Consider the following 20,640-nt stretch of genomic DNA (forward strand, 5'->3'; position numbering starts at 1 on the left):
TTGTAACTGTTATTCTGATGCTTAAACTGCACCGTTATTATTTCGCAGTAAAAAGCAAACATAACTAAATTGATAAATAACATTAACTTCAAAATGCAATGTGCAATTTATTTGTATTATTCCTAAAACAATTAACACAAGGCAGAAAAAGATTAAAAGCTGGCATGCGTAGTGAATATCCCGGCCGCGAGTTCTGAAATATGTAATACTATGAATAATTCAAGAATGCAGTGCCAACGAGTGAAATTTCAAATTAGATGAAAATCAAATCATATCAAATCTTGAGTATTTGTTATATACTCAATGGACATTATGATCCTTTTGTTGTCTTTGAGTAAATACGTGCATTTGTTAGAAAGAACGTGTGTTCTTGGCATCTTATCTGTGACGTCGTTAAGCTACCGTAAAGTGATATCTAAGAGAGATGTTCAAGTTACAGTTGAACACATTGAAACACTTTAAAATTTAAATCTCGTGAATTTTGAATGTGTGCAGTCTTAAGTTATCTACACTATACATCTTATAGATACAGGTCGGTCTTAAAATTTAACTTCATAGCAATTTGTATCATAAATCACATACCCTTTTGTCGGCTAAATTATGGTCATATTGAAGAGCATTTATTATCTTTGGACTTTTCTTATGCAAAGAAATTTTATTTTATGCTTCATGTAAATAATTAATTAGCTCAGGTATAAAATTCTTTTAACTTAATCACGAACTTTTTGTAATAAATTTGGCTAAAGTGAAGTAACTAGCGATAATATTGGTTGAATTCATGAACCTTTCAAAATTGTCCTACTTCGGCAATAACTTAGATGATTAAGTATATCACTTGTATGATCTGTCGATAAAAATACTTACGTCTTCTAAGCTAGGAACTTCTCTCGAACTTTTACCCGTGTAAAAAGTAAAGTAGCAAACTTTCGGAAAATACAACGTTTGTCAACTCAATACTGCACATATCAACAAACGAAGGGCGAACTCTTTGAATTTGTATAAGAAATTATTTTGTTTGCAATAACACTGTAATTTTTTATATAAAAAAACAAAGACAAATATCAAACAGGAAATGCCACGTACCAAAAACACAGCCTCCCCAAAACGAAACCTACAGCACGCAGACGTGCACACCACAAACACACAGACATACACATACACGTGCACACACACACAAACCCAACACAAGAAACAAAGGAACACAGTGGGGCACCGTCTTGGAACGGTCAGTGGCAAAAACACCACTGGGGAGCTTAAACCGGTTTGAGACTACTTCTACTAAATTGTAAGCCTGTTCATTGCATATAAGATCACCGCAAACAGGTGTGTAAAATGCTAATCCATTTCTAACTAGTAGTTACTGGAATACCTGCGTACATACAGAAACGTTACAAAAATTGCCAAAATCGAAAAAGTGAAAAAAGAAATCTCGAGTTATGGAATACTTGCATAACATATCATATCATCACAGTAAACAATTGTTGTTTTTTTTTGTTTCAATACAAAATATTATTAAGTCGGAACACTGAAACCTATGAAAGTATGCGTGCAATAGCCGTGCGTGTTCTTCTATTTGGAGTTGCAAAGAATTACTTCGTACAGGGCGTTTGCTTTTACATTTGTGTTGGAGACCACTGGCACCAGAACAGAAAGAAAATCCCACTGTATATGTTATACCATACCCCTAGGTATAGTATAAGAACCATGGTCGTGAACGGGAAAATATATTTACCTATTTAAATTGCACATTTCTCACATAAAACGTGCAGTTTGGTAAATGGGTTTTTTATTTCATTATTTTAATTATCTTCCATAACAAGTGGTAATTTATCTTCCATTGTGCAACGATCATATTGCTTCAGCATTTCTTATCTCAGAGAAACACCCTTAGTTTATGGTTTCATCAATGTTACAGAAAAAACTTGAATGAACTTCCCTAATGAAGTTCCGGTCTAGATTTCAAAATTATTTTGATTAGCTGATATGAAAATGTATGTCAACGTCATTTAACTACACGTGTACAGACGAATGTGTATATGCAACATTAATGTGCAATGTGAATTTAATGAATAATAAAAAATGTCTACTAGTGTATGATTTCAAATTCAAAATCACTTATAAGATGAATTTCATTCATCATTTCGCGTTTTATTGTATAACTATGAATACTTCGCGTTCAATTTTTGTTTGTTTACATTTCGCCTAACATGTGCACACTGCTATGACCTCTAGACGGGATGTTCATTAGGGAAATTCACGCAAGTTTTTTCTGTAACGTTGATGAAAGCATAAACTATGTGTTGTTTCTCAACAATATGAAATATTGATACAATGTGACTGGTGCACAATGGAAGATAAATTACCGCTTGTGCAATGTGCTTGATAACCATTTATCGAACTGCGAGTATTTGATGAGAAATGTGCGATTGAAATTGGTAAGTGCATTTTCCTGTTCACGACCATGGTTCTTATAGTATACTTTGGGGTAGGGTATAACATGCACCATAGTATTTTCTTTCTGTTCTGGTACCAGTGGTGGAGACGGCAAACAAACGTTTTAGTGGCGGTCTAGTTTTTATTCATTTACTGATCTATGTTCATAAAACGCAACTAACAAATGAGGTAGACATGTGAGATTGGTTTCTATCAAATCATCATAGAAACGGAAGATTGACATGTGATTTAACCCATGGTTTAGAAAACGAATGACTTAGTAGGCACTCAAACATATTTACACCCCATGTTTGACCTATCTATCAGGATATTTAATGCTTCATTTTATAAATGTTCCCAGACATAGATACTTTATTATACGCATCATATTCTCACGCATCAGTAACAAAAATGATTTGTTACAATGTTAATTCTTGAAGCGTTTATACACAGTTTTTCATTTTAGCTTAGATATTTAGTTTTATGACCTTCAGATTTGATACAGCGCCTTTTGGTGTCTATCACCGATCATGTGAATTGTTGCTATCCAAACCGTTACATATTCTAAATCCATACCTTTAACTGTTTTTCGAACACTTGTATCCGAACCGTTACATACCTTATACATATGGTTGACTTCATGTTGTATTTTGCCGTAAAGATGCTAAATTTTCAGTTGAGAGACCAATGACTACTTATGCAAAAATGTTTCTTCTTTCTTTATAACAATTTTTACTGATAATGCAATTGCGAGAAATTTGTTAACCTCATTTAAAAGTTTCGTTTTTGCTTCTTGATTATCGTAATATGCACGTTTTCATTAGTTAATGATTTAAACTGGAATGCTTTGACCATTTTATATTAAACCCATAGTTTGGAGTTTAGAATGATGAGACAAAACGGTATCAATTTTATGTACAAATATTCGTTAAATGGTAGAAATGAGTAAACTTTACGTGTTTTTTTGGTCTTTTTTTTTTTTTTTTTTGATCGGAAGAGGCCATATTGGACAGATCCAATCACACGGCTCATCGCAGGGAAACTGATTTCTATGATTAATAATCCTCTGTTAATTATAAAAACATCATATTTTCAGCAACATCACAAATTAAGCTAAAGTGAATTGACCCGAGGACAGTGAATAAATAATCCTATTACTGACAGAATTTCTGAAAGCTACATAGAAAATGGAGATGTCAGCTTAAACACAGAACACAGAAGAGGGAAATGACTTGTATCGGGTTTCAACGCGGGCATCATTTCTTTATTTCATAAAGAACAAGCAAATTCGATAAGTTGGTATCCCCAGCCGAAAGGGCTTGTGGTGAGGAATGGCAAAAAAATATATCCGGCAAAAAGTTAAGGATGTTACTAAGAAGCAATAATTTCATTAGTCAAAATCATTTTAACAGAAAATGAATGCTTTTTTGGGGGAGGGGGGTGAGGGTGCAGCGGGGGTGTCCAGGTGAGGGTACAAAATTTCACATGTTGATTATAAATATTGATGGAAAATTAAAAATGATGAAAAAAATGGGTGGGGGATTTGGATGCATGATCGGGGTAGTGGGCAAGACTGAGTGGAGAGTGAGGTGGGGGAACGGTACAACGTTGCATGCTGATAAATATTCATGGAAAGTTTGAAAAGAAATAATAATAAAAATAAATTTTTTGTTGGGGGGGGGGGGGGGGGGGGGGGGTGTGTGACCAAGGCAAAGTGGTGATCAGGTGTGGGTACAAAACTTCACATGTTTATAATAAATGTTCACGTTCGTGGAAAAGAATGAAACAAGTTTAATGAAATTCTACCAATTGGTTGGTTTGTTATGTACAAATATGTAGATTTTTAAACAATTAAAGGGCAATAACTAAAAAAAGAATGACAGGCATCATCGAGGAATGTTGGTTCATATTTATTTCAAGTTTCAAGTGAGAAATGGCTACAAACGTGGATTTTTTCATTAAATCAAGGGCAATAACTCTAAGGGAAATTGACCAATCCAAAAAAGACTAGACGGGCATCATCGCAGTATGTTGGTGCATGTTTATTTCAAGTTTTATGAAATTCTACCTGATAGTTACTGAGAAATGGCTGTAGACGGACATTTTTGGGCATTTTTCATTAAATCAAGGGCAATAACTCTAAGGGAAATTGACAAATCCAAAAAAATTTGACGGGCATCATCGCAGTATGTTGGTTCATGTTTATTTCAAATTCATGAAACTCTACCTGCTAGTTACTGAGAAATGGCTGCGCCATTTCATTACCCCTCTCCCGATTTCATCGGCGGGGGAAAATAAGAATCGTGGAGGAAATATTTGATTAGGCAGTGCGCACATAAGATAGGTTAAAAATTTTAAACTATCTTTGATTCAATGTTGTTTTGCTTATTCTAACATGATCCGATTGATTTTCCTATTAACAAAGAAGGCTGAAATAGTGTGTTATAATACAACAATTCATTTTTCTGACGTCACAATTATTACGTCATAGCGTGAAATGGCAGAGCGGCACCTGAAAAACCAACAACAAAAAACAGGCAAACATTAACGTGTTAGAATTGAAAAAATATATCTCATTTAGTGATTTGCTCTTGAATAAAATCATTGTCGTTCAGATGCGTATTATATCACCAGAGCTGCGCCCTCGTGATATAATTCCTACAAATCTAAACTCAAAACAATGATCTTATTCAACGATAAATCACAAATGAGATATATAATTACTTAACAGATATGATATCTGAAAATCTTTATTTCAGCCTATCTTTTCTGTAAACAAGAGTACCAGAATGTCACTATATCTGCCCGTCACAGCAAATGTCTTAACACTAGCACCTGTATTTGCAAATGGAATTTTAATTTTGTGGTTGTTTAGTAATTATTGTAATTCTTTTGTTTATCTAAATCCACATAAAAACTCTTTACCAGGTAGAGATACCTTAAAATACACCTAAAATTTGAAAGTAACATCTATGTTGTACCACAGAAAAGTGGTCTTGGTTTTCCCTACGGTCCATTATAAAAAAGTTACAATATAAGTTATTTATAGTAACAACTAAGGGAAGTTAATCTTTAAAAAAAAAAATCCTCCTAAAAAATGTGTAAGTCCACACAAAAATCCTAACCAGGTAGAGATAGGTCAAAATATACATAAACATTGGATGTAACATGCATGTTGTACTACAGAAAAGTGGTCTCGATTTTTCCCTACGACTAGTAATGAAAAAGTTACAATATAAGCTATTTATGGTAATAACAAAGGGAAGTAATTCTAAAGAAGGGACCTGCGCATGACCCTTTGTCTCATGATGGTGTACAATTGTGCAAAGTTACATCAAAATCACTCCATGCATGAAGAAGAAATGCTTCGGACAAAGTCATTCTTGTATCTGACCTTTGGTCTCTAAGTGTGACCTTGACCTTAGATCTAGGGACCTGGTTCTTGCGCATGGCACTCCGACTCGTGGTGGTGAACATTTATGCCAAGTTATATCAAAATCTCTCCATGCATGAAGAAGAAATGCTCCAAACAAAGTTTTCATTCTTGTATCCTTTGACCTCCAAGTGTGACCTTGACCTTAGACCTAGGGACCTGGTTCTTGCACATGATACTCCGTCTCATAATGGTGAACAATTGTGCAAAGTTACATCAAAATCCCTCCATGTATGAAGAAGATATGCTCCGGATAAAGTCATTCTTGAATTTGACATTTGATCTCTAAGTGTGACCTTGACCTTTGACCTGGGGACCTGGATCTTGCGTATGACACTCTGTCTCATGGTGGTGAACAACTATGCCAAGTTTCATCAAAATCCCTCGATGCAAGAAAAAGATATGCTCTGGACAAAGTCTGTGGACGCCGCCCGCCCACCCACCTGCCAGGGGTGTTCCCATAATACGTCCCGTTTTTCAAACAGGCGTATAAAAACTAGACGTAAATAATTTGCTATAAAAGTAAATTTCAGTCATACGTAGATCTACTTACGTACGACAAAACTGAATGTTTTAGGGTTGTTCTGAACGTGTCAAAAATGCACTTAATCGTCAACTAAGTTTTCACCGGAACAATAAGATATTTAACCATGAAGAACAGTTATAGGTCTATACACGTATAAAAATCTCCCGCTGGATACATAGGAAGTTAAAATCCCTAGAACCTCGCCATTCATCACCATTTCACCCATCGTTCTAATAAAGTTCTTCTGCTGGCTAGCAGAACCGTCTGTGATACTACACGGAAAGATTTCTGTACATTAAACATATGTATGCATGATATTTCGAATATTGTACGATCAAAGAATACGAAAGTGGTACTTCAGTGTGATTGCATATTTGTTCTTGAATATGAAATAAATATAAAACAATTCAAACTTGTTTGTTAGATATTAATTCACTACTTCCTAATCTGTGGTAGTCTGTCAATAATATTTATATGCACGTTTTCTTTTTCTGTTTAAATATCACAAAAGACTTTTTTGTGAGCATTTGGGATTTAATATGTAAATGATATTGACAAACTTCCATTTCTGCTAAGTGCAAACATAATACGACAGATCGACAGATAGCTTGAGAAAATCGGCCATTGACATTATAATAAGCAACACTCACGAAGGTCATTTCTCTCTCGTATGTCCTAACATTAAGCGAGCTCTCACTATTCTGCTGTTACAAGAAAGAAAAAGGGATTCATCAAAGTGGCTGTTAAAATCTAGGGTAAAGGAAAATATGCAAACGAAACACATGTGAGCATAGGACCATAGAACCCAAGTTTGACAAAGAGTAAATAACAAATAGTGACATCTGGGGAAAAGAATCTTGAGACGTGTAGAATGTTTCTACAAGGAAGGACACGAACGCTTACAGCGTATTTCAATAGCATTCTATTATCACTACTCTCTGAGGCTAAATGACATACTCAGTGCCGCTAAAAGTACATGTATAGATTATTGTAGGAGAAGTAAAAATCTGTTTTGGTCTATGTTCAATCGTCTTCTTTATGTCATTTATTCTATTCATATGTTTTTATAACAAAATACGTGGAGTACTCAACGTCCATATTGAACGGGGCTTATGATGATATTCATCGAAAGCACAGTTAAGAGATAGGAAAATGAATATTCCATCTTATTTCAGAAAGAATATCTTTAAAAGAAACACCTGTAAAGTAGAGACAACAGCTGTAAACAATCAGGTTTCGGTGTACTTTGAATTAAAATCGGATCATTGCTTTATCCTAAACCTTGGAGCGAAAACTGGTAAAATGTTTATAAACTGTCTTAAGTCTGTGTTACACAATCAAAAGTGTAACATCTAAAGTCATTCTTTCCAACTTTCCTGAAAAAAAAAACCCTGTGTAAATGATAAGCTTTGAACAGATAAGTATCCGGGATATTCCTGTCGTTAGACAGCTGTAGAAGGATCGATGAATCACTTGTTATTGAATAAATGCCAGATTAATCATCGGCTAATCTCCAAGCAAACAATAATATAGCTAACCATAAAAAGCAGTTATAGGTTTTTACAAGGGTAATTGCGATATACAGCTGGATATTTGAGACGGGAAAATCCATAGAAGCCTAATATTATTTTTTTGCAGTTAGTAAACTGACAGCAACAACCTTGTTGACAGCTTATCTAAATAGCATTAATGTCTTCAGAGCGGTGACAGTCTTTCTAAGCTAAAGCATTGTAGATATTGCTTTTCGAGAAAATAATGTTTTGGAGTTTGCTTGATAAAACGACTCAGAAAGTTGTTATTCCAATAACGAAAACCGTTATACCGTATAGTTATATGTACATAGTTCAATAATATCCGACCTAATCTTTAAATCCTGATCGGAATGAGCACTATTTATGTCTGCAAAAGGCCTCGAACTGAGACCTCAAGATTGTGAGTCTATATATACTGCAAGTCAATGACTTCTAAGAAGACGTACATTCTTTGTGCATGTAACTAAATCAGGTAGTATGTTCAACATTTCGGTTCCATTTCTATGTAACTTAAAGTGCATGTTACTTCGGGTGTGAAATTACAACAATGATACTTTTCAGTGAAAACCGTCATGTATGGCACTGCAGAATTGGAAGAAATGCAGTGATAATTTGTTCAGGATACAATTTGAGAAGGCTAAAGATATTATGAGTAAATGAAGCTATTTTGTTGTTCTTGTCTCTTGTAAGAAACAACGACGATTAATTAAATTGTATCAGAGAATTGTGTTGAATAACGTCCATTTGATTTTCTCATCTGTGATTTCTTCCGTTTAATTTTATCGAACTATTATCATTTTCCACTTTGTAGATTACAAAGCTGTAATATAATATAAAGCTGTCGTAGAACAGACATCATTTATACCGGCTCAGATAGTAAATCAAGCAATTGTCTCGTGGATTTATAATTGCATATTCTGTCATAAGAATAAAACGCCTGTCCAAAAAAGCAAACAGTGTTACATCAGTATCTGTATATCTATATAAACAGTCCTCACGATGAAGAGTATTATACGTAATTAATGCACTGGAAAAGAGAAGCATTAATACCAAGATATTAGACGCTTGTTTGCGCTAAGGCAGTGTTCCAAGTTGGACTGCAGGACCCAGTTGTCTGAAACTTTAACAGGCGGTTACGCTAACGGTCGGTTAACATTTAGCATTATATTTTAGAATACTTAGAAAAACAAATATATCAATTAAGATATGAGCCACTATAACGTTTCAGTAAATAAATTAGGTTATGAGCATAAAGCGATTTACAGTTAAATCAACATAGGATCATGAGCCTAACGTTTTACAGTAAATCAACAATTAGGTTTGAGCACTAACGCTTTACAGTAAAACTAAACATAGGTTATGAGACTAAACGTCTTAACAGTTTAACCAAACAATTTAAGGATTATGAGCACTAAGCTTACGTAAAATCAAAACAATTAAGGATTATGAGCACTAAAACGTCTTTACAGTAAAACCAAAACAATTAAGGATTATGAGCACTAAAACGTCTTTACAGTAAAATCAAAACAATTAAGGATTATGAGCACTAAAACGCCTTTACAGTAAAATCAAAACAATTAAGGATTATGAGCACTAAAACGTCTTTACAGTAAAATCAAAACAATTAAGGATTATGAGCACTAAAACGTCTTTAGTAACTCTTTACAGTAAAATCAAAACATGATACTAGTGTTTTACACCAAGACTAATATTTTCAATCTAAATTTAATAGGTGGTTAATTTTACCCGTGGTTCAAGTTTCAAACAACTGGGCCCTGAACGACAAAATCCTCTATCAAGTCGTTTGACACTTCCATCCTAATGAATCAAGCTGCGTACCAATAACACTTTATTCAAATTTCTGGCCAACAGCTACATGTGAAACCCGGCAACAATACACACATGCCCGGAAATGGTCCAATATTCCAAGTTCACACACTATATGGTAGTTTACTTACTTTCGCTGCAGCAGTTGTAGTGGCAGAGATTGGGCACTTTGGCTTATTTTTTATCCAGTTTGTATGGTGACGCTTCCACCATGCCATTGTAAATATTATACACCGTAAGTTGTCATTATTTTCCATTTTTTGTGTAAAGAGTAAGTTATCCACTAACCTTAGACACACGTACCTTTAACATAGCTTGTATTGGGACAGGTTTGAACGACATGAGAAAGTTAGCTTACACCACAACTGATCCTGCGTTTGGATGAGTTTCAAGCTATACATACGCATTAAATGTGACTAATAAAAACTGAGCAGCAGTCACACCGCAAAAACAGTTTTAACTATTAAAACTATACATGATGCCTGTTCGCGACCAATATTGTTTCAGTATCATTATAGTGTACATTGTTTCATTATTGATGACACGCAGTGCGTTTATTCAATATTGCAAATTGAATTCATTTTTGTAGACTGTTTACTGTGTTCAATTTAATCAAAGCTCTGACTGAATACAGAATTGATACAATAAGTGTTTTGTGATGCTATCGTCTATATATTACCACAATGTAATACTTTACTTTATTATATATCAATATAAATTCTATAAAAATGCAGCTTGCATTTCACAAGGAAATACGAACATGCTGAAAAAAATCTCGTATTGTACCTTCCAAATCCCGTATTGTATGTTGCCGGACTACTTTCATTAGTATGCATGCATGAGCACACAGAAACATCACTCATTTCATTTTAACATCAACAAACATTTGAGATTTCGTTCGGTTACAAATAAACAAACAAAAAGATGGTATAATTCAACGACAATTAGGGAGGCGTGACTTATCCGCTATTCTCGGCGTTTACTGCAGTATTGTTATGAGCTAAATGTGCAGACACGCCTCGATGCATAAAGTTGATCTACAGTATATAATAAAAGGGTCACTGCAACAGTAGCTAGATCTGGGATTTTGTAATTTTGCAAGGACGGATTACACTCGGCACATGCGCGCCTCGTGAGATCCGATCTTGCAGATCCCATCCGAGCTACTGTTATAATAACCCTATTTTATCACCAAACCAATTTCCAGTTTCCATTTTATGTCATTTTGTCTTCCAAAACTGATATGACTTCATCTAACAAAGGTTCAAAAACAAACCGCTGATCAAACATTTTGAAATGAAGAAACGTAGCCAGTACTATATACATTAATAGGCACAAAAATGATTTTCAATATGTTATGAAACTGGAGTTCTTCCAGCCTAATAAATGATTAATTTATTTAAGTAACACATGCATTGTGGTCGCCAAAAATATTTATTTTCTAATGAAGCGGAAAATTGAAGTCTTAAAAATAATACAAAAAAATTCAAGTTATGGGGAAAAGTCATAACAGACACTACATATCAGCCTTATTAGAGCGGCCTTTAGACAGATAATTAGGTATTTGCGGAATGCTCCTAGATATCTAATTTCCCTTTAAAGTATTATGCATTAGAGTGTGTTTCTATAACTCCGGATAATCAATAACAGGTGTGGAATGAAAACGCTATTGTTCCTTCATTTTCGTCTTGAACTTGAAGAATCTTAAATTTCTCTAGCAGTTTCTGTTTTGTAAAATCCTGGTATCGTTCAAGTACTACAGATGGTCAATCTTATTTCGTAAAGTAACCCATACCCTGCTAAATGTCTATAATGAACTTGTCCATCTTTCGATTGGAACAAAAAAAGGCGAAGAGTGCAGGTCATGATCAGAGTGCATGATCAGCACGGATGTGCAGGCTTATCATGATCTGCATTGGTCGCAAAGGCAGAATCTGTGAAAATGTTAAAGTCTTATGGGAGGTAAAACAAAGGAAACTGCCCTTGTTCAAATAAAATTCATAACGGTATACTCCCTAAATTTTCACTCAGTCATAGACTTACTTTCCACAAGACATCCATTCATTTGCTAAAAATTGAAAAGTGAAACGTGGTTCTGAATATTATGCTGTGAAATTAAGTCCACAGAAGTCAAGAAGCCCCGTATTGCCGCTTTTCAGAAGAATCCTGTCCGCAGGATAAAAACCTTTCTTAGTTTTCAAGCAAATCTCGAAACCATGCAAATGTAAGCAGGACAATTGTCTTATATCTTACTTAAGATGCGTTCTCTTGATTTCCGCCGCTGTTTTACGCACATACGCGTTTAATCATTGAAACATTAGCATCTATTTATCAATGTCATCCCAGAATCATATTTTTAACCGAATTCAGAAACTGGTCTTTTTAAAGTAAACAACTAAAAACCATGCAAATATATTAAAAGTGTTTTATTTTATGTAACATACATTCAGTGAATACAATAAAGTTCACTTGGTCCCTGCTTTGCGCAAAATATAACTCATGTTTGCATTTTGACAAAATTATGCTCCTTTTTGTACTTAGCCACCTGTTCGCGATGGTCAGCAAGTACCAAAAACTGCAGCTTTGTCATAGTAATAAAAAGTGAACTGCAAAGGTCTAGTAACTCTTTTGCGGACCCTACTAATTATGTACAAGTGTGTCAAATGCATGCAAGATAACGAAAAACATAAAACGCCTTTTAAACAGGGTTATACTAGTATTGTGTATCTATCCTCAACAAAGTTAAATACTGTGTAAGAACTACAATAGGAATTTGACATAATATGCAGTACGCATTATAATGTATACCAGAAACAAGCGTTATTTCTCGCTATAATAAAACATTTTTATCAATAAATAACTGCTAATTACATAATTACACGTGAACAAACATGTATACTGTATTTTTACCATGAAGAACAGGAAACATCGCCAAAAGGACACAAACAAACTCATTATTTCTGTAAACAAGTGTTGCATAACCATTTATTCCTGTATTGCAGACTAAGGTGTATCAAATGCTGTTGTTCACTCCCAACACACTAATAATGCACCCACCTTTCACAATTATCACACCCAATCTATGTCATGTCATCACTTCCTGTCAGACACACCTCACACAAAACCTCATTCGCACTTTGAACAACATTCACACCCTCACCTACATCAGATGTCTCCATACATCCATCAGAACTTTCGTCATTATCACCAAACCTTCCTTTCTTAATCTGTACACATTCTCTTAGATGTTGGTTTTTTGCTTAGTACAGGAGGGTCAACCAAAATTGATTTTAGTTTTTTTCTGGATTAAACCCAATTGAACAAATTTGTTTTGTACATTTATCTGACCACAAGTGATACATTTATCACATTCAGGGTGGGTTTTATTAGAACTTCTTTGAAATTGTTTATTGCCCTGTGAATAAGTTGACCTTGCCCTATTTCTGTCAAATGGATATATGCCAATACCAGAAAAGGCAGAAGACACAGAGGAACCAGGAATTTTGTTCATGGTAAGATTTAGAACCTTGGGCAATTTGTGTCTGGGAATACTCTTCAGACCGCAATAGCCCAATGATACACTTAGACTTGTGAATTTTCCTTTTAGAAGATGATAGTACCCAACATCGGGTGCTTGTAATAAATGTGTGGAGTAGTTCAATCTGATCTTCTTGACGTGCAAAAAAAAACCAGATCTTTGCTCAGGTGGGAAACATGATTGTCCATTATGAAAAATATGGCAAGGCCTACCGCACTGCTTTGCGAAGCATTTCTTGAACCAAGATAGAAATATGTCTGCATTAATAAAACCGCTATCAGTAACATCAAAGATCAGTTGATCAGGAATACCCTCTGTAACTAATGGAGCTATTGTCCTTCGGCAGATATAGCCATCTGTAAGGTCACATGTCCATTTACAGAAGCAACTGGCTGTAGGCTTGTTTTACACTGTAATTCGGAACGAACCCGCTGTAAACAATGAGGTTTCCTTAACGTTAAGCCTTTATGTCCCTTCAAACAACCGCGAAGTCATTTATGAATTGGACCCTTTGCAGCGTTAAATAAACACGGACGTCCAGACTTACTTACTATATCATTTGATAACTATTTTCCTTGTTATCAGAAACCATCTGTCACTCATACATTTGGCATAATTACATAAAGCCCGTTCCTCTGACCGAGACAGTGCATATATTCCACCAGGCTTAGTCATAACTCTTTTGAATTTACCCCTAGTGTGACCTTTAATTGTAGTCACTGGTACATTAGCTTATGTCGAATCTTTCCTCAAGGATAAACATCTCCTTACTTTGACAACAGCTCTCTCTAAATCTTCTTTAGTGTACTTCTTTGGCATATTAACCTAACGGCGAAATATATGCAAGCAAAAAAAACCTAGAAGCTCAATTTTTAAAGCAATTCTGAAAACAAAATGCATAATGCATATTTCAAAGCTGGAAACTAAAGAGACTGAAGTTTCAACTTTTCTCTATTTTATTAGTTTGGCTATCGCCCGGTATCACTTCCGATAATTTTGACTTAAATGACCGATATCTAAATTTGCTGCACCCAGAACGCTTTGGATTCGCCCTTGACTACTCCTAGATCAATTTGTTTGTCAGAACATACAGCACTAAAATTATGTAATCGTTATATACATTAAAGAAGAAACACAGACAAAAAAGTTCATTTTGCAGATGTGAATCTCATCCGCATTCAGTATAAGGTTTTTTTCTTATTTGGATTCTCAAGAGAAATGGAGTTGGGTAAACCATGTAAATCTCATTGACAGACGGTCTATATTTGCTTTGTTAAACACGTGAATAACAGGCATTGCTCTAAACAATATTGTTATCTACATTCCAAGGAGGTTTGTTCTGAACAATATGACAGTCTATATTCATGGGCAAACATGCCTGACACCGATGTGGGACAGTTTATGTATGTTCTGATGGAGAGAAGTCTTGTATTGGAACTCTGTGTGAAATTTCATAGAAACTGAAACTGTTTAACAGAAACTGTATGACGTGAATAAAAAGGGCATAAATGTATCCGACGTCTGTTATATCAGATGCAACTGTGTTTATCAGATTGACATATAGACTGAGTAGGGCACCGATATATCATCAGCTCTATATTTAAAGCTTGGATTGATCTATATATAAAATTTAAGCAATCAATGAAATTCAGTCTGTTGCTGACAATTCAAATCAATATACAGATATTAATTTTTTATCATTATTACATTCTGAATTATAAACTCCGTCAAGCTGCAGTGGAACTTGAAACGTCAATATTTTCCATATTAAAGTTCAAATTTCATATCGGGTGCTTAACGTCATTTATGACGTCAGTTTCACGCGTGTCATCGGGTTTAGAAGTGTTTTAGCGACGAAATGTTTAGTTTTACTCAGGCTTATTACAATAGGTGTATGCAATAAAAAGATTATTAAATTTGCATCGAAAATACGGACTCGTTCTTTCGCAGAATGATATTGCGTTCCTAACGTCGCGCAGTATTTTACGATACAAATCTAATAACCTATAATTATCATATCACTATCTAAAAATCACTCTTACCCTGACGGTATATATCCCACTATCTAAGAATGTTGTAATGCAATAACAGCCTCAAAAGTCTGCGAGACAGAAAATTTACAGTATGATAATATGTTACAAGCCTTTTTCTGATGAAATTTAGAAGAAATAATGGGGAAAACGACAGTTAATACATAAAAAACATGGCGTAAACGACCATCATTATAGCAAGTGAAATCGCTAGATAGTTTAAAACGGTAAGGTCGGTAAATAGATAACAGTGTGGCGGGGGAAGTACTGTAAATAATAATAATTATTAATGCTGTTACATTTTTTCCATGTTACGCAGTATTGAATGTTTTGTCTTTACTTTTCCTCATTAAATGGCCTAAATGACGCATAAGTGCAATGTGTGTAATATAATCACGTCTTCTTACAAAACCATGACGTTGCATACACATTCTTTGTGACGTATTTAATTTCCAAGCTTAAACGATTATCTTTGACGTCATTCTACAATATCACTTCTCTGCCTGTAATGCGTTACTGATTTACTTCATTATTTCTATACAGTTGTTATTCAACAAAGTACAAGCGTATTTCATTGTCCTCGTAGTGGTCTTAAATCAATATTTTTCAAAATTGTGCGGTAAAGACAATTGCAAGTTTTAAGTCAGAAAACATGGTTATTAAATCTGTTGTTAACAAATACATACGCACATACACACGCGAGACGACGTACCGTGCTCAAGATGCACGTCTGCAGCTCAGATGCCATATTTACAATTATAGGGCAAAATTGTATAGAGGCTATGTTTCATATCCGAGGCGGTACATTGTCATTTATATTTCCCGGCACAAATGTTTCCAATTGCGCTCAGCATTGTGTTGAAAAACGGCGTTAAACCCAAAACAAACATGGTCCGTATCCCAATTATCAAGGTCTAATTTAAGAGGCCTGTTTCTTGTTCTTTTCAATAGTATGTTGTCTACGAATGTTTTTTTTTTTCAGCACAAATGTCCAAATCCAGGGTCCTTACAGGAATATTTACATCTCTCTGACATGATACAGAGATAAGTGATGTACGCGTCGGACTACATCTTTGTTTTCAAAGACATAAATAGAGATGAAGAAAAGTCACATGTCCCAACAGGTAAAACACCCGTAACTCTGTCAAAATATTTAAGTGTTTTTTTTTTCTTATTATAAATAAAACGTCTTACTTCTGATTTTCTTGTACAGTTAGTAGAAATACCCTATTCAAGTTATTGTGCTTCTTACTATAGTCATGTAAAATTTTGATAATTAAATTTTTCATGACTATACTTTTTTTGTCTTGCGGCACTGCTAGGCTAAAGTTCACGTCAATATACCACAAACGGTATAAGAAAATAAATGGCGATGAAAGACTGAAATCTGAAATGAAATAGGTTTTCATTTGTGCCCACTTTGATATTTTATCCTTCAATTACCTTACTACTTTAGATTTGATTACCCTTGCTATATTATGGCAGTTAATGGAAATAGCATTCCGTTACAGCAAAAAATGCAATTGTTTTGGTGTGTTTTTTTGTCAACAGATCGTATTGTATGACTAAACGATTCTTCATTAATCGATAGTGGATAAAGCATAAGGAGGTAGGCTACCTTGTTACAAGGGTAAATTCAAATTAGTTGAACCGCAGCAATTTTTTGTATTTCGTGTTATATGATGTTTTGAATGTTACAATCTCAATTTCGTTTATCTCTGTCCCTTCAAGTTCAATTTTTATTCAGGTTTGAAGAATATGACCGTCGAAAGGTATTTTATATTGAAATAAGAAGGAAAATGCGGATAGTTAACACTTTTCACTTTAATTGATATCCGTAGAAGTCTGCATAATTGATAATTGTGCGTAAGCTTTCCATCATAAGCTTAAAATGTATATGTCGCGGGGCTCGTGTCTCCATGGTAACGCATTTTCTCTCATTTTTAAACAACTATGTATAAAAACGGGGATTTCGATGGCTTCAGTGCCAATCTGTTAATGACCAACATGGAATAGTTGGGTAATATTATTAGCAAAATAACAAGCACTTTACATGGTACCCTATTTTTCTTAAAGTTTAAAGTAACCATGGCAACAGAGATGTTTAAAATAGCTTATATCTTGCTTTTTGTCGTAATTTCTTATAAAAAATATTGAATAAAATTATCTTTCTTGTTAATGTAGCTTTAAAACATATTATTTCTAACGTAAGTCATATTTTCGTGTTATTTGCATTTATTCAAACAAATTACTTTCAGCAGTACACTTCGTCTGGCATTTTTCATGGAAAAATCGTTCAGCATGCTGGTATTATTCTCATGGATATTGTTGAAATGAAAATAAAAAGCCGAAGCTGTGTTCCTTGAATAGACCAGTGTCAACGCTTTTGAATTTTACATTTAGATATATAGATTACGGGCTTCGTTTCCATGGTAACATCAATTCAATTCAAGAAACCACAATTTTCTACTGAAATTTAACAATTTTGGATCTTAGTTTTATTACATAAGTAACAAATTATCAACGGAAACTGAAAATAGGTATTACAAATCAAACTGCTAGATTTTTTTTATTGAAAATGGCCGTAACAAGTAACCTTTCACCCAACTATATTCCAGATAACATTGGTTACTATCATCCATTTTCTTACATTCCGCATAACATTTCAATGTAACTTCATAAAAGAAGCAAAATATTGATTATTATTCGGAGCAAAAGACTCATAAACAGCAAATAATGGTAATTTGAAATTAGTTCAAATAAAGATAATGCGCAGAATTACGTACTTTCAAAATAAAAGCTATTAATTTTGCGCGTTAACTGACACGTAACGTCATGATGTCAATGACGTCATTTTAAGGCAACATTGTTTTGAAGCGTTTCTGCGGCAATTTATTCATTATTTCTGCATTATTAAACCATAAAGCATCAGATCGGAGACAGGTTCATGATTTGTTTTCAGACGAATGGATATACAAACACATTTAGTTTGTCGTAAACGTCGTCGTAAATCGTCACGTTAGCTTCCGGTTGGACATGCGCACATACAAATAGTAAGGTAACCTACTGCCATAAATTACCTGTTATACCTGTTATTAACTGTTATATTTTGTACGAATGGATAAAAATAAAAGCTGCCGATACAATGATCTTTCTGTAAAAAGATCATTTGGAAGCATAAACTTCAACCAAGCAAAATAATAACAGACTCGGTTTGATTGAGTCTGTTCATGAGAGGTTAATATGAAATAAGACAAAGCCTAAAAGCGAGCTCAAAAAAATCGGATTTAGCTAAAAATATTATGCATCATTTATTTGTCATAAAGACACTATTCACTACTCAAAAGAATTCGCGAGAACGTATATATTTGAAAAAAATGTCTACATATAGTGTCACCATACCTGTAACAGTGAATATCATATGTTGCAAAATTTATGGGAAGCCGGTGTCACAGTGACGTCATTACCGCGTTCCCGTGCCTTTCTGCTTATTGATATTTTTTTCTCCATTTTCTGGCCGATTCTTGATCTTTTAAATGAAAATAGAGCTATTTTTTTTCAAACAACTATAAATCTTTCTTGCATTATTGTTGAGTGATGAATAATTTTTATCAATTGAATCCTGTTTTGTATTCACTGCGGAAAGAAGTATTTCCTGTGAGCACTTGTCCGCTAGGGTGCGCTTTTTAAGAACTTCCGACGAAACTTTTCAAATCCATCACCAAGTGTGAAAGTATACTTGCGTTACCGTAAAGCTCGATTCTCGAGCAGGCCCTTCGGGCCTGCTCTTCGAGCTCGCTAATATGAAATAAGGCAAAGCCTCAAAGCGAGCTCAAAGAAATCGGATTTATCTAAAAATATTATGCATCATTTATTTGTCACAAGAAACTATTCACTAGTCACAAGAACTCAGGAGAACCTATTCACTGAAAAAGTCTACATTTAGTGTCACCATACCTATAACAGTGAATATCATACGTTGCAAAATTTATGGGAAGCCGGTGTCACGGTGATGTCATTACCGCGTTCCCGTTTCTTTTTGCTTATTATGACATTTTTTCCATTTTCTGGCCGATGCTTGATCTTTTAAATGAAAACAATATTTTTTTCAAACAACTGGAAATCATTTTTTCATTATTGTTAACTGATGAATTATTTTTAGCAATTGAATGAAGTTCTGTAATCACTCCGGAAAGAAGTACTTCCTGTGAGCACCAGTCCGCTAGGGTGCGCTTTTTAAAAACTTCCGACGAAACTTTTCAAATCCATCACCAAGTGTGAAAGTATACTTGCGTTACCGTAAAGCTCGATTCTCGAGCAGGCCCTTCGGGCCTGCTCTTCGAGCTCGCTATTAATGTGCAACACTCCGTGATCCCAAAGGAACAGACAATATAACAACACTGAATCAAAGTACGAGAAGATTTTTTACGGCCGACAAACCAAACAAATGAAACGAAAAGTGTTTAACAAATACCATAAACTTCATCGACAGGAATCACTAACATTAGTTAACGAATTTTGTTCAGACCTTACATAAAGGTTTTAAAGCTTTAAGATATGAAGCTTGCACAGGTTTTATAAGATACATATTGTTTGCAGAAAAATTAAGCAGGCGTGAAATGTTTGCATATCTTGATATTTGTTCATTGTTCCGTATAGTATATTTATCCATTCAAAAATGTTGATAACAAAAAACAAAAATGCTACGTTACGCTAAACCGAAACTTTGTTGCTGAGCGTCTTTGAAACATCAGTATGTCTTTATTTAATTTCCCGCGCTTTGTTTAAAACGCTGTTATAAGAAAGAGTGGTAAAGAAATCGTATTTTGTTTTGCTTTATGCATTCTACAATTTGTAAGCTACGGTATGCATAAAAAATAACCTGCCACTTGTAGTGCAGAGTAGAACCTCATTACCGTCAAAACAGTTACCAGAGGGCAAGCTATTGTTTCCTAGTAATAAGCTTGTGTTTACGATATTCAGTACGCGCATATTAAATTGGTACGTCTGCTGTTATAATCCGAGAAATAAATGACAATAGAAGCTATAACCCATTAAGATCGTCGTCATGTAATGGAAAGTACGCGTTTACTTAAGGAGACAATATTACATATAATGTACAATCCCTTTCTAAACCTTTGTAGCAAAGCACTGAATAATGTATACGTTACATACCCTTTTCTGTTGTAATCCACTAAATGAATTAGCTTTGTCACAATTAATGTAAAATATCAACTCCCAATCTCGTAAATCAGCAATCCGACAACAACTGCAATACTAGTCTGCAGTTTTATTGACTGGTTGATATGTTAGAGAATCTC

At 34.5% G+C, this 20,640-nt stretch overlaps 1 protein-coding gene across 1 annotated transcript in view; it reads right to left on the reverse strand.

The window, feature by feature from the left end:
• The window catches only part of LOC123564244 (BAI1-associated protein 3-like), a 408,668-nt gene extending 388,030 nt beyond the window's left edge, over positions 1–20,638 (reverse strand). The window contains exon 1 of the mRNA XM_045357655.2: positions 20,495–20,638. The gene's annotated coding sequence lies outside the window, so the exon portion shown is untranslated. The remainder of the gene's footprint in view (positions 1–20,494) is intronic.
• Positions 20,639–20,640: the final 2 nt, after the last annotated feature.

Source organism: Mercenaria mercenaria, chromosome 2 (genome assembly GCF_021730395.1).
Source record: "Mercenaria mercenaria strain notata chromosome 2, MADL_Memer_1, whole genome shotgun sequence".
Lineage (NCBI taxonomy): Eukaryota > Metazoa > Mollusca > Bivalvia > Venerida > Veneridae > Mercenaria > Mercenaria mercenaria.